At 39.8% G+C, this 10,702-nt stretch overlaps 1 long non-coding RNA gene across 1 annotated transcript; it reads left to right on the top strand.

The window, feature by feature from the left end:
* Positions 1–296: 296 nt before the first annotated feature.
* On the top strand, positions 297–1,834 carry LOC306942106. Its single transcript, XR_013792240.1, has 3 exons — positions 297–428; positions 605–648; positions 1,206–1,834. It is a non-coding gene; the product is annotated as an uncharacterized lncRNA (long non-coding RNA).
* The last annotated feature ends 8,868 nt before the right edge of the window (positions 1,835–10,702 follow it).

Here is a 10,702-nt window from a genome sequence, read left to right as displayed (position 1 = left end):
AAATCAATGCGGTTTGTCGAGAGTCTATGCAGTATTGACATCATTGAGAGTAGTATACCTTTGGTGTTGCACAGAACAGGATTTGTCATGGACGTTACACATTGTCAGATGAGCTTCTACGTGGCTCATGCCACTCAGAGCATAATAGATACTCGACGGGACCAGTGAACATTGGGTTAGCATTTGATACTGATACAGTATTGCCTGCCTGATGTTTATATTCTTACTATTACTTGAGTTTCAAATTGATTCAAACTTTTTGTAAGGAGGCTATATGTTGGTTTGTCTGTGTTTGTATGGTACATTATGTTGTCATGCTGATTCATTATACACACTTCAAGGTTTACCACTTGGTTTAGCTGTGATGTTAGCAGCGACACTGGTGGCTCTGCTGATGTTCTATGTAAAGAAAACCAGAAAACCACATGGTGAGTTTCACTTTCTCTCTCTCTCTCTCTCTCTCTCTCTCTTGCACGCAAGCATGCACGCAAGCATGCACGCACGCACGCACGCACGCACGCACGCACGCACACACGCACACACACACACACGCTTTCTTTCAGTTTAATCAGTTAGATGAACACATCTTGCATATATTTTCCAGTGTCTGTCCTCAGTGCCAGGAACCCCACTGAAGATGATGGAGAGGTGAGTATTATGACCATTTTATGATTATTCATTGTTCTTTCCTCCGGTGTAACTTGATTGTTGTTTTTGTTCTTTTCACTCTACATTGTTTTTATATTTTATATTGTTTTGTTGTCTGAAATGTTTGTGTGCTTGATGCTGATTTCTTTTTCTTTTTTAAACAAACATATCTTGAAAATGGTTGACATATAGCTCAAATCAAGGTCACTTCTTGATTAAATTAAGGTTAAACTGGGACTAACATCAAAGAGTAGAACACCAGTTGGTTTCTGGTAGGTGCAGTCCTTTCCGCAGAGTTGGTAATATTGGTGATAATCACTACAGTAGGTTGTGCCCTATAACTGGACTCCACTCCTTTTAAGGCCTGATTACTTAAGGTGCAAAGATACATACACAACGAATTTGACCCCGGTTACTAACTTACTCTTAGAGTGAATTCAGCTTCATTGCTTCACATTTGTCTCAAAGCAGAACAGTCTATGTTTATCTCAGTCTTTGTTTCAAAAATAAATAAATATTGCCTATCTATAACATACCCTCTTTGTCCTATTTTATAGACTCATACAAATGAAGAAACAAGAGGTGAAGACCAATCAACAGGTCTCACCATGTCTCCTGTCTACTCGACCATCGACCTGAAAAAAAAAAAAAAAAAAGAAAGACTAACTGTTGACTTGCGTCCAAACCAAGATGCTAACATGTCTCAAATCGCACCTGTCTACTCGACCATCGACCTGCCCGCTGTTGACACAGACTTCAACATCTATGCTAACATCCACCAGGATCCTTCAGATACAGTTCATGATACTGTAGTCCCCTCTGAAGAAAGACTTACTGTTGATTTGCGTCCAAACCAAGATGCTAACATGTCTCAAATCGCACCGGTGCCACCAGTCAATGTGTTTCCTGATGAGGATTTTTATTCAATGGCACAGTTACCTAAAGGTCAGTAAATACCAAATCCTTAGTAAAGCAACTGCCACAGATCAAGTATTGCAAGCTTTGTAAGTAGTATTGGCTACTGTCAATTGACATGATTACATTGGCACCACCAAATGTAACTCACACATTATTGTGGGATCGAGAGCGAGTCCACTATTGTATTGTATCCATCCAATACAAACCGCAGAGCACACATAACACCGGTACTGGCTGAACTCCACTGGCTCCAATTTTTCAATTAAAAATGCAGAGTCTGTTGAAGGTTTCAAAGTCTTGTTAAAAACTCACTTATTTAGGTTACATTTTATCTTGTAAACTTTTATTTTGACCATCATTGTTGTCAACTTATGTTTCTGCTCTTATTCTTATTCTTTGTTGTGTTTGCTCCTTTGTGCCTTGTTTTAACTTGATTGTTTATATTGTTGTTTTTACTGTACAGCACTTTGTAACTTTGTTTTGAAAAGTGCTTTATAAATAAAATGTACTTACTTACTTACTATTGTTATCGTAATCATTCCCGGGGCCGTTTGGCTATGACCTCATGTGGGTCAACCAATAGGAAGACAGCTGGGGGAGGTTGCACCGTTGTCATCATAGATATATATAAACACTAGATGGCTCAAGGCGGAGTTTCTGACGTCGTTCACCCGGCAGCCATCTTACTTCGGGGATACAGTACAGTATGTTCAATGGCAGCTCAAACAGAAACAGTCATAACTCGCTCAAATCTTGACGGATTTACAAACGGGTTGGTTTATTACAAACGTTGTCAACGTGGCTATGATTCAGGACGCTTATCTGCTTAATTTATGTTTTTTATATGAACGTCGTATAAAATCATATAAGTATGCGGATGTCTCTGACGTTTATAACAAACCAAACCGTTTGAAAATCGGTTGAAAATTGAGCAAGTTATGGTCATTTAAGAGTACATGCCCCATAGACACAATGTTATGTGTCCCGAGGTAAGATGGCCGCCACGTAACGACGTCGCTCTCCATTGGCCAACAGCGCGGGTGAGCTATCTAGTGTTTATATATATCTATGGTTGTCATTGTCTACTGGCCTGTTTCTTATGTGATTTATCCCCTGAGCAAGCAGGCAGGTTCTATTAGCTCAATGCTTAACAATGTCAGCATTTGCGCAGGAAACTGCATGGGTTCAAGTCAACTTCAAATCCAGGGTAGAAGAGGAAAGTTACATAGTGCAGCTTGAGAGAAGAAAAGCTTCCATAGCAGTGCAAATATATCGGTTTTTGAATGCTACATATTTACGGTGTACATTTATAGACAGAATATTGGACCATCAATGCAATATGTATACAACTAGCAACTTCCTCCACTTGTGATGTCAATTGTCAATACAGTTCCAATCTGCTACCTGTGCAGTCACCTTTCAGAACTTCTCTTTTCCATGTCATTATGTATATTAAATATTGTTGTATTGTTGTCTAGATATGGATTAATATGTAAATATCAGAAGTTGTTGCTTAAGCCCTTTTGGGCGGGAACCCCTTTTGGTGTTAGCATTATGTTATGCTTTAGCTATTGAAAAATAGCAGATCTACAAGCTCATAGCGCGCCACCGAGTGGCGCGCTACGAGCTTGTAGGTCTGCTATTTTTGAAAAATTGAAGAACGACTGACATAGAAACATAGCTTTTTCAGAAAACTGTCAGGATGTAGAATCTGATCTCAGGTCAGAATGGGTTCATCTGTTCTGTAACTGATGAAGGTCGGGTGGCTGAACAGGTTTTGTCGCATGAATAATGAAATGATACAAACAGTTGTCTGACTGTGACCCTTTATGTAACTAATTACATATAGACAATAGACATGTGTCAATACACCATCATAGAGCGCAGTTCTACAAACATGTCGTTGTCGACATCAGCTTACTGTATTCTGTACAGTATATAGCAAAGTTTAACACTTCTATTACAGACCACACCCACTGTCATGAGTGATATATGTTTGATAAAGTCGAAATGCTATTTCCAAGTGAGCGACACTTCAAAACCATAACCGGCCTGTTGTGGTTTTGAAGTGGAACAATATGCCTGGGTTTGCAGAACAAACTCAGGTTATACCAGCCCATATTATGTGTAGGCCTTAAATGTTACCTGAAGTTCACCATTCAAAGCATTTTAAACAGATCGATCTAGTAATTCATATTAGTCCGTGAGGTCCAACATATTCATTTTGTGCCAAAAGTCATATTGTAAAAGTAGAATTCACTCTATTCAAATGAAGGTAAAAGCTAACTTTGTAAGGCTTCAAAATGTGGGCGTGTGATGTGCGTGTACAGTATAGAGGTCAGAGGAAGAGGGTGGAGCATACTGTATTTCTGGTTGGTTAAAAAAAAAACTTTCATTCAAAATATGAGGAAGTTACTCTCTGGCCAGAACTTGACAAGTCATCTGCAGCTCATTGTGATCATGAGAAATGTCTACATTTATTGTTTGCTTACTTGTGAATGACCTCTGCTTGTTTTCTGCTGTGCGAGTGTGCCGTTCTCTGTCTCTGAGCATCTGTCTGCATGATGCTCTCAATGTATTTGTCTCAACCTACAGTATATAGAGCACCGAAGTCTGACGTCAATATCGGTAGAGGGCACAAGTCCACAGGTTGTCGGGTTCATGTACTTTTTATTTGCATTGTAATCCCCATAGGGGGATTTTAGATCGCCTCATAACTGTGCTTGAAAAATAAACATGTCATCCCGGCCGTTTCTCTCATATGGATATGAAGAATCAACTGACTGAGAGAAAACACTAATGTTACTGCTGTTGAATTACTTACATTTTCACTAGAAACAGACATAGAAACAGACGTATCACAGAGCCACCTCCCTGACAATTTCGCTGAGACACTTTGTTTATTTTTGGACCACAATGCGAATGCTTATATGAGATGATTTTAAGATGACCCCATGTTATTCTCCATAGAGAATTTTCCGTGAACCAGGGGGATGAGCGAGTGACGTCAGCGCTCTATTGTCTCTCCACTGTTCCCAACATCTAGAAACCTGATGTTGCCTTGGTTACCTTTGTAGTGTTGAGTATTGTGGAGACAATTGTACCTCTCAGCATAACCGGCCATGTTGGGGGTTTTGAGTGTTTTTCAACTGCTCAGAATGGGCCTCCACCGGAAGTAGTAGGCAATACAAAGTACGTCTGTAAAGATACATGCAGCACAGATGAAGACATGCTTCGACTATGCTTGCACCTCCTGGTACCACAGCACCTCTAAGGCCCTTAAAACAAGGCTCCAGACTTCCCAAAACAAACTGGTCAGGCTACTACTTTGCCTCACTCCCCGAACCCCTGCCCACTTTGACAGGCTGGAATGGCTTAGGGTTGACGACAGAGTACAGCACCTTGCAATGGGTCTGGTCCACAAGATTCGCTACACCACCAAGATACCCATGTACCTGTCTAAATACTTCCTTAATGTCAACGAAGTCCACTCCCACAACACCAGAGGGAGTTCAACAACCCATGTGCAACCCAGATTCGGTACAAACAAGGGATTAAATTAATTTCGCTCCTATGCCACCAAAATGTGGAACGCCCTACCAACAGTCATAAAGACAGGCAAATCCCTTGACTCCTTCAAAACTGCTCTCAAAGGGCACCTACGGACGGCTGCAATTCGAAACTGGCCCCCGTAAAATCTGAATCCCCCACCCACCCCTGTTTCCCCTCACTGTATATATTTCTTTTCCCTTTTTACCTCCTATGATGATTTCTTTTTGACTATATAGTTGTGTATAACCATTCGTACGTCTCTAAATGTTTTTGATGAATTGAAAATGGTGGGCAACAAGTGTAATGCTTTATGGTGTTGTCCACTCACTGTTAACAGTTTTTGTATTGAGTTGTACTTGAAATGTACTGCAAACTGTTAATAAATCAATCAATCAATCAATCAATCAATCAATCAATCAAAACATCATTGTCAAGGCAAAATCGGGAAAAACAACAAGTTATGGAGGAATAACTTTGACAAACACTTGTTTGTATCCATCACTAAACTCCAGAAATCAGACTCTGAGAAATCAGACTCTGGAACATATGAATGTGGATTGGAGAGAACCTTTTTTTTGTTTTTATTTCAGTTTAGGCAACTTCACAGAATTAAAAGCATACATTTTTCTTACAACTGCTTTTTTTCTTTTTTTTACACAACCTCAGCTGTTTCATACCTTCACAAAATATATATATATATATTATACACTCATACACACAAACAACTTCACATACATTTACAAGTATTCACAATAAAACAAGGAAATAAAATACTACAAGTATTCACCATAAAACAAGGAAATAAGTAGCGAGACAAAAACAACAGAGCGTCGACCACAATGGGAAGTGAACAAAACCGAGAACAGACATGACTGGAGACAGAGGAAAGAGTATGAGCACATCAGAAGGTCTGGGGAGAAGTGTATTCAGTGAGTCGTTACTCGAGATTCCGAAACCTGCTACCTCATTAGTAGAGGCAGTACAGGACTCCATCTTTTACTAAATATGTTTGGTTGAAGCCTCAGGGCATAAGTAATTTGTTCCATCTGGTAAATGTCCCATACTTTTTCCACCCACATACTGTATGTTGGCGGGGCTGGTTTTAGCCATTTAATTGTAATGCATTTGATGGCCGCTGTAAGCAGCACATGCAATAAATATATTTTGGCTCTACCCTCCAGACCTTCCGGCAACATTCCTAACAACATTACTATGGGATCCTCTGGAATGTTTTGACCGAAAACTTATTTTAATGCTTCAGATACCTCTCTCCAGAATGGTCTCAATTTGGGGCATGTCCAGAATATATGAGCATGATTCCCAATATGTGCTCCAGCATCTATTTGAGTGATTTGGACCCATTTTGGCCACTATTTGAGGCGTCCTGAAAAATCTAGATATTACTTTCCATTTAAATTCTCTCCATGTATTCGAGTTGGTTACCAGGTGCGCTTCACTACATACCTCCTGCCACGTATCCGTCGTTACTTCTATACCTAATTCAGCCTCCCATTTCTCTTTTATATACAGTGTATTATTCGGGCAAAGGTCCAAGAAGACTTGGTAGAATTCCTTGATTACCTTGCCATCACCAAATTCAAATTTGAGCAACAACTCCTCGATAGGAGTGGGTTTCATGGCTCTCTCCCAGTCCTTATGTTTTGTTAGAAAGTCTCTCAGTTGCAGATATCTGAAAAAGTTTGTCCTTGGGAGCCCGAATTCAGTCTGTATTTGTTCGAATGATTTAAGACCATCCTTATTAACTAATTGGTGTATGCTAGTTAGGCCGAATTCTGTCCAATTCCTGAATCCTACATCCAATCGAGCTGGTATGAAGGAGAGAACCTTTTTGAGTGATTCATATAGTATACCTTAATGTTAAAGATGGTAAGTCTGTAACTGTTGTTCTTCAGTGAACTGTACATAGTATGTACAGTACACTTTAACCCATTTTGGCCTGACCTCGAAATTAAAAAAAAATCTTCTAAATCCTCCAGTTTTCTGAAATAAATATTTTCACGATTTTTCAAAAATCGCAGACCTACAAGCTCGCTATGAGCTTGTAGATCTGCTATTTTTCAATAGCTAAATTATAACATAATGTTTAAAACACCAAAACGGGTTCCCGCCCAAAATGGGTTAAGACCGTGCACCACTTGACTCATCCACCGCGACTGTTCCTGGCGAGGAGGAGACAGACGATGAGGAAGGAACGGGGCGTGAGCAAGGACACGGATCCAGGAGAATGGCCGTCGGGGGGGTAGCAGCCGAACCCAGGGCCATGCAGAGAGTGAGACACCACCGATTCAGAAACTGTAGATCTGCTATTTTCAGCATATGCAACCAAGTGTAAAATGACCTCTTGTCCACTATAGTCCCTTCCTAACATTTTAGTCTAGTTTTTATTTGTTGACCAAATCAACAGTATATTTAGTCATTGTTTTAGCGACCATAGTCAAGTCAAGTCAATTTTATTCATAGAGCACATTTAAAAACAGCCAAAAGCAAAGCAAAGCAAAGTTACTATATTTACCCAGGGTAACTGGACTAAGCATCAGATACTTGTTTACAGCCAGGCCCTGCTCATAGAACATTTCATGGTAGTGGTTCAATGCCTTGCTCAAGGGCACTTCAGCGGTGGTAATTTTAACGTGCCGGTCCGGGGATACGAACTGGCGACCTTCCGGTATCAAGACCGCTCCGCAAACCGTTCGGCCACCGCTGCCACAAGGCTGATCAGCCAAGGCTGACCAAAGTGCTGTACACCAAGAAAAAAACAAGTAACTATACACATTGCACAATATAAAAACTTTTTTTTTTAATCTTTTGAAAATAAATCTAGATTATTGAATCATTTGGTTAGTGTCCATTCTGTCCACCTATCCCTCATCAGAGCGAACTCTTTTACAAAAGTAAAACATATCAACCGCAATATGAAAATACTTGCAAGTTAAAATATAGTTACAGTACCAAGGTTTGACATTGAATGACTACATTACATTGTTACGTTTACCACAACCATGACAACTTTGACAAGAATATTTGTACTAATAACACAGATGACAAGATATTGGAGAAGCGTGTGTGTGTGTGTGTGTGTGTGTGTGTGTGTGTGTGTGTGTGTGTGTGTGTGTGTGCGCGCGTGTGTGACACGCAGGAAGTCATGTGCAAGTGAGATTGTGAGAGTGAAGAAACGTGTAAATGTGTTCTGAGGTGAAAGAGGCATTGTTAAAAACGGAAATCTGTCAAATCCTGTGAGGTGAGATATGACCTTTGACGAGATCTCAATGTCTCAATGGAAGAGCAAGGAGACAATAACACAACCACCCCCAATTGATTAAGTTATTTTTGTATTAACATACTCTAATCGCCTGAGTGAGGGGTATGATGTTGGTAGACCCGAAACCCTGTTAACCTCAGGATACATCACTGAGGATACGTCCCAGGTGCATCCATGCGATGTATTTTTTAGTTACTACTACACAGACAAAATTACATTTTATTTATAAAATGGTTACATAGTGTGACTTTAACCTTTTATTTAATTATAATGGTTTTAATTATTTTAGTTAAATAGGTGTAACCACATGGTTCTAACATTGTTCTACCTGTGATGAATTCCTATTACTTTAATGATAAATGCAGAGCTTTGTGGAGTTCCTTCACGGCCACTTGTAGATTGGCATTAGTTTTCAGCTGAGTAGTCAGGGCCTGAGGAAGCTGTACAAATACTACCCACTACTACTGCATCAAAAGTAATCAGCAAACTATAGGCTACTATAAAAACTGGTCAAACTGCCAAATTGTCATTTATAAGAAAGAGGCAAACAATGTGAAAATAGCCACAAGCTCACGTACATGTACACCTCTTGTGAGCTTGTATGTATAGATCACCACATGTCTTGCTACAGTACACTAATTGACAAAGGCAGGGTTGTGTTTCTGTGCGGCTACTATATGATTTTTGGGGTTCCCGACCTGAAAAGGTTGAGAACCTTTGTGTTTTGATTAATTTGGTAGCAAGAGGATTCATTTCTGTCAGGAGGTAATTCTTTGTGTTTTGATTCAATTCTGTCAGGAGGCAAGGCTTTGTGTTTTGAGTTTTAATTCATTTCACAGCAAGAGTAGCCTAGTATTAGTTTGTCAGGAACAGAATTGTTGGACCTTTAAGCAACAGCACTGTTTGTGAATGTGAACAAGGTCAAACTGCGCAAAGAGAAAAACACAGCTTTTATAGCCACTGCAGCTCGTCACCAGACAAGGTTCAGCTGGTCCTCAAAGGTGATGTCATTCAGGGCAATCAGACCCTTGGTATTGCAGGAGAAAGGGAATGAAGAGCCAGGGCAGCAATTTTTGAATATAAGAAGCATGTTTAAATTAAATAAGGTCAAAAGGGCTAAGACAAAATACATTTAAAAGTTGCTCAGCTTTGCAATTACCATATGATACTTTTTGTGAAGTCATAAACTGTATTGTGCGGCAGTAAGTAACTTATTCCTTCATTCACCCAGGCGGCAGGCCAATAATCTGTCCTAGGAAATGGATTTTGTAGATCCCAGGTCGGTAAAATGGTCCCCTTCCGCCACCTAGCGGACTATCTGTGGAAGTGATTTATTTGCACAACATGGGAAAGCTTCAGTTTCAGCACTTAAAACAACTGTGACTCCTCAACAGTGTAACAATAAAACTACAAAAAAGCCAAAACACATTCATTATAATAATAGCTATATGTAGAAAAAGAAAAAAGAAAAAAAGAAAAATCACATAACCATAATGAGCCTGTAGTCCTGTAATCGATTACAATCAATTTCTGGCAGCATAACTCTCTCTCCTCCAGACAGTAACAGCCTTCCATTCTATCAGTTTAGTGTACATTAGTACACTAAGAATGGGATATAATAATAAGATAATAATAACATCTCAAATGTATATAAACATACTAGGCTATAGTCAGAGCTGGCTCGATCAGAGTCAGTCTACATTTAAAAATCACACCCGTGTGAAGTGAGTGGTGCTACTCCGTGTGAAAGGTTGAGAAATTACAGAGTTACCGTGTGGGGGTCCCTCTACTGTACTGTACTGTACTGTACTGTACTGTACTGGCACACCCAAAACCATTGTCAATGGCATTTAATGTTTGTGTTAACACAAAACATAGCCGATTTTCTCAGACACATATTATGACGTAAATTCTCCATTCATTGTCAATGGCATTTCATGTTTGTGTTAGGACAATAATCTCCACTATATCTGAATATAGAAAGATGTTACAGTCATAATGGTGAGGATTTAGAGACAGTGGGAGGTGATGCTGATGATGATCAGATATGTCTTTCTGTTCTATTCTGTTCACAGCTCTCCTCACAGGGACGTGCAGACTGTTGGAGAGGCAGGGGCTGAAATCCCGTAAGAGGGATTTTTGGACAAAACTTTTGGACAAAAATAGTGAAAATAGCAGATCTACAAGCTCTCAACGCGTCGCAGCGAGACGCGTTGAGAGCTATTTTCGGGCCGCAACCCAGCACTCTTTATCTACTGGAATTAAATGCGGTGTACGACATGGATTCCGAAACAAATTAGTTCA

Source organism: Electrona antarctica (assembly GCF_951216825.1).
Source record: "Electrona antarctica genome assembly, chromosome: 18".
Taxonomy (NCBI): domain Eukaryota; kingdom Metazoa; phylum Chordata; class Actinopteri; order Myctophiformes; family Myctophidae; genus Electrona; species Electrona antarctica.
This window is presented reverse-complemented; position numbering and strand designations above follow the sequence as displayed.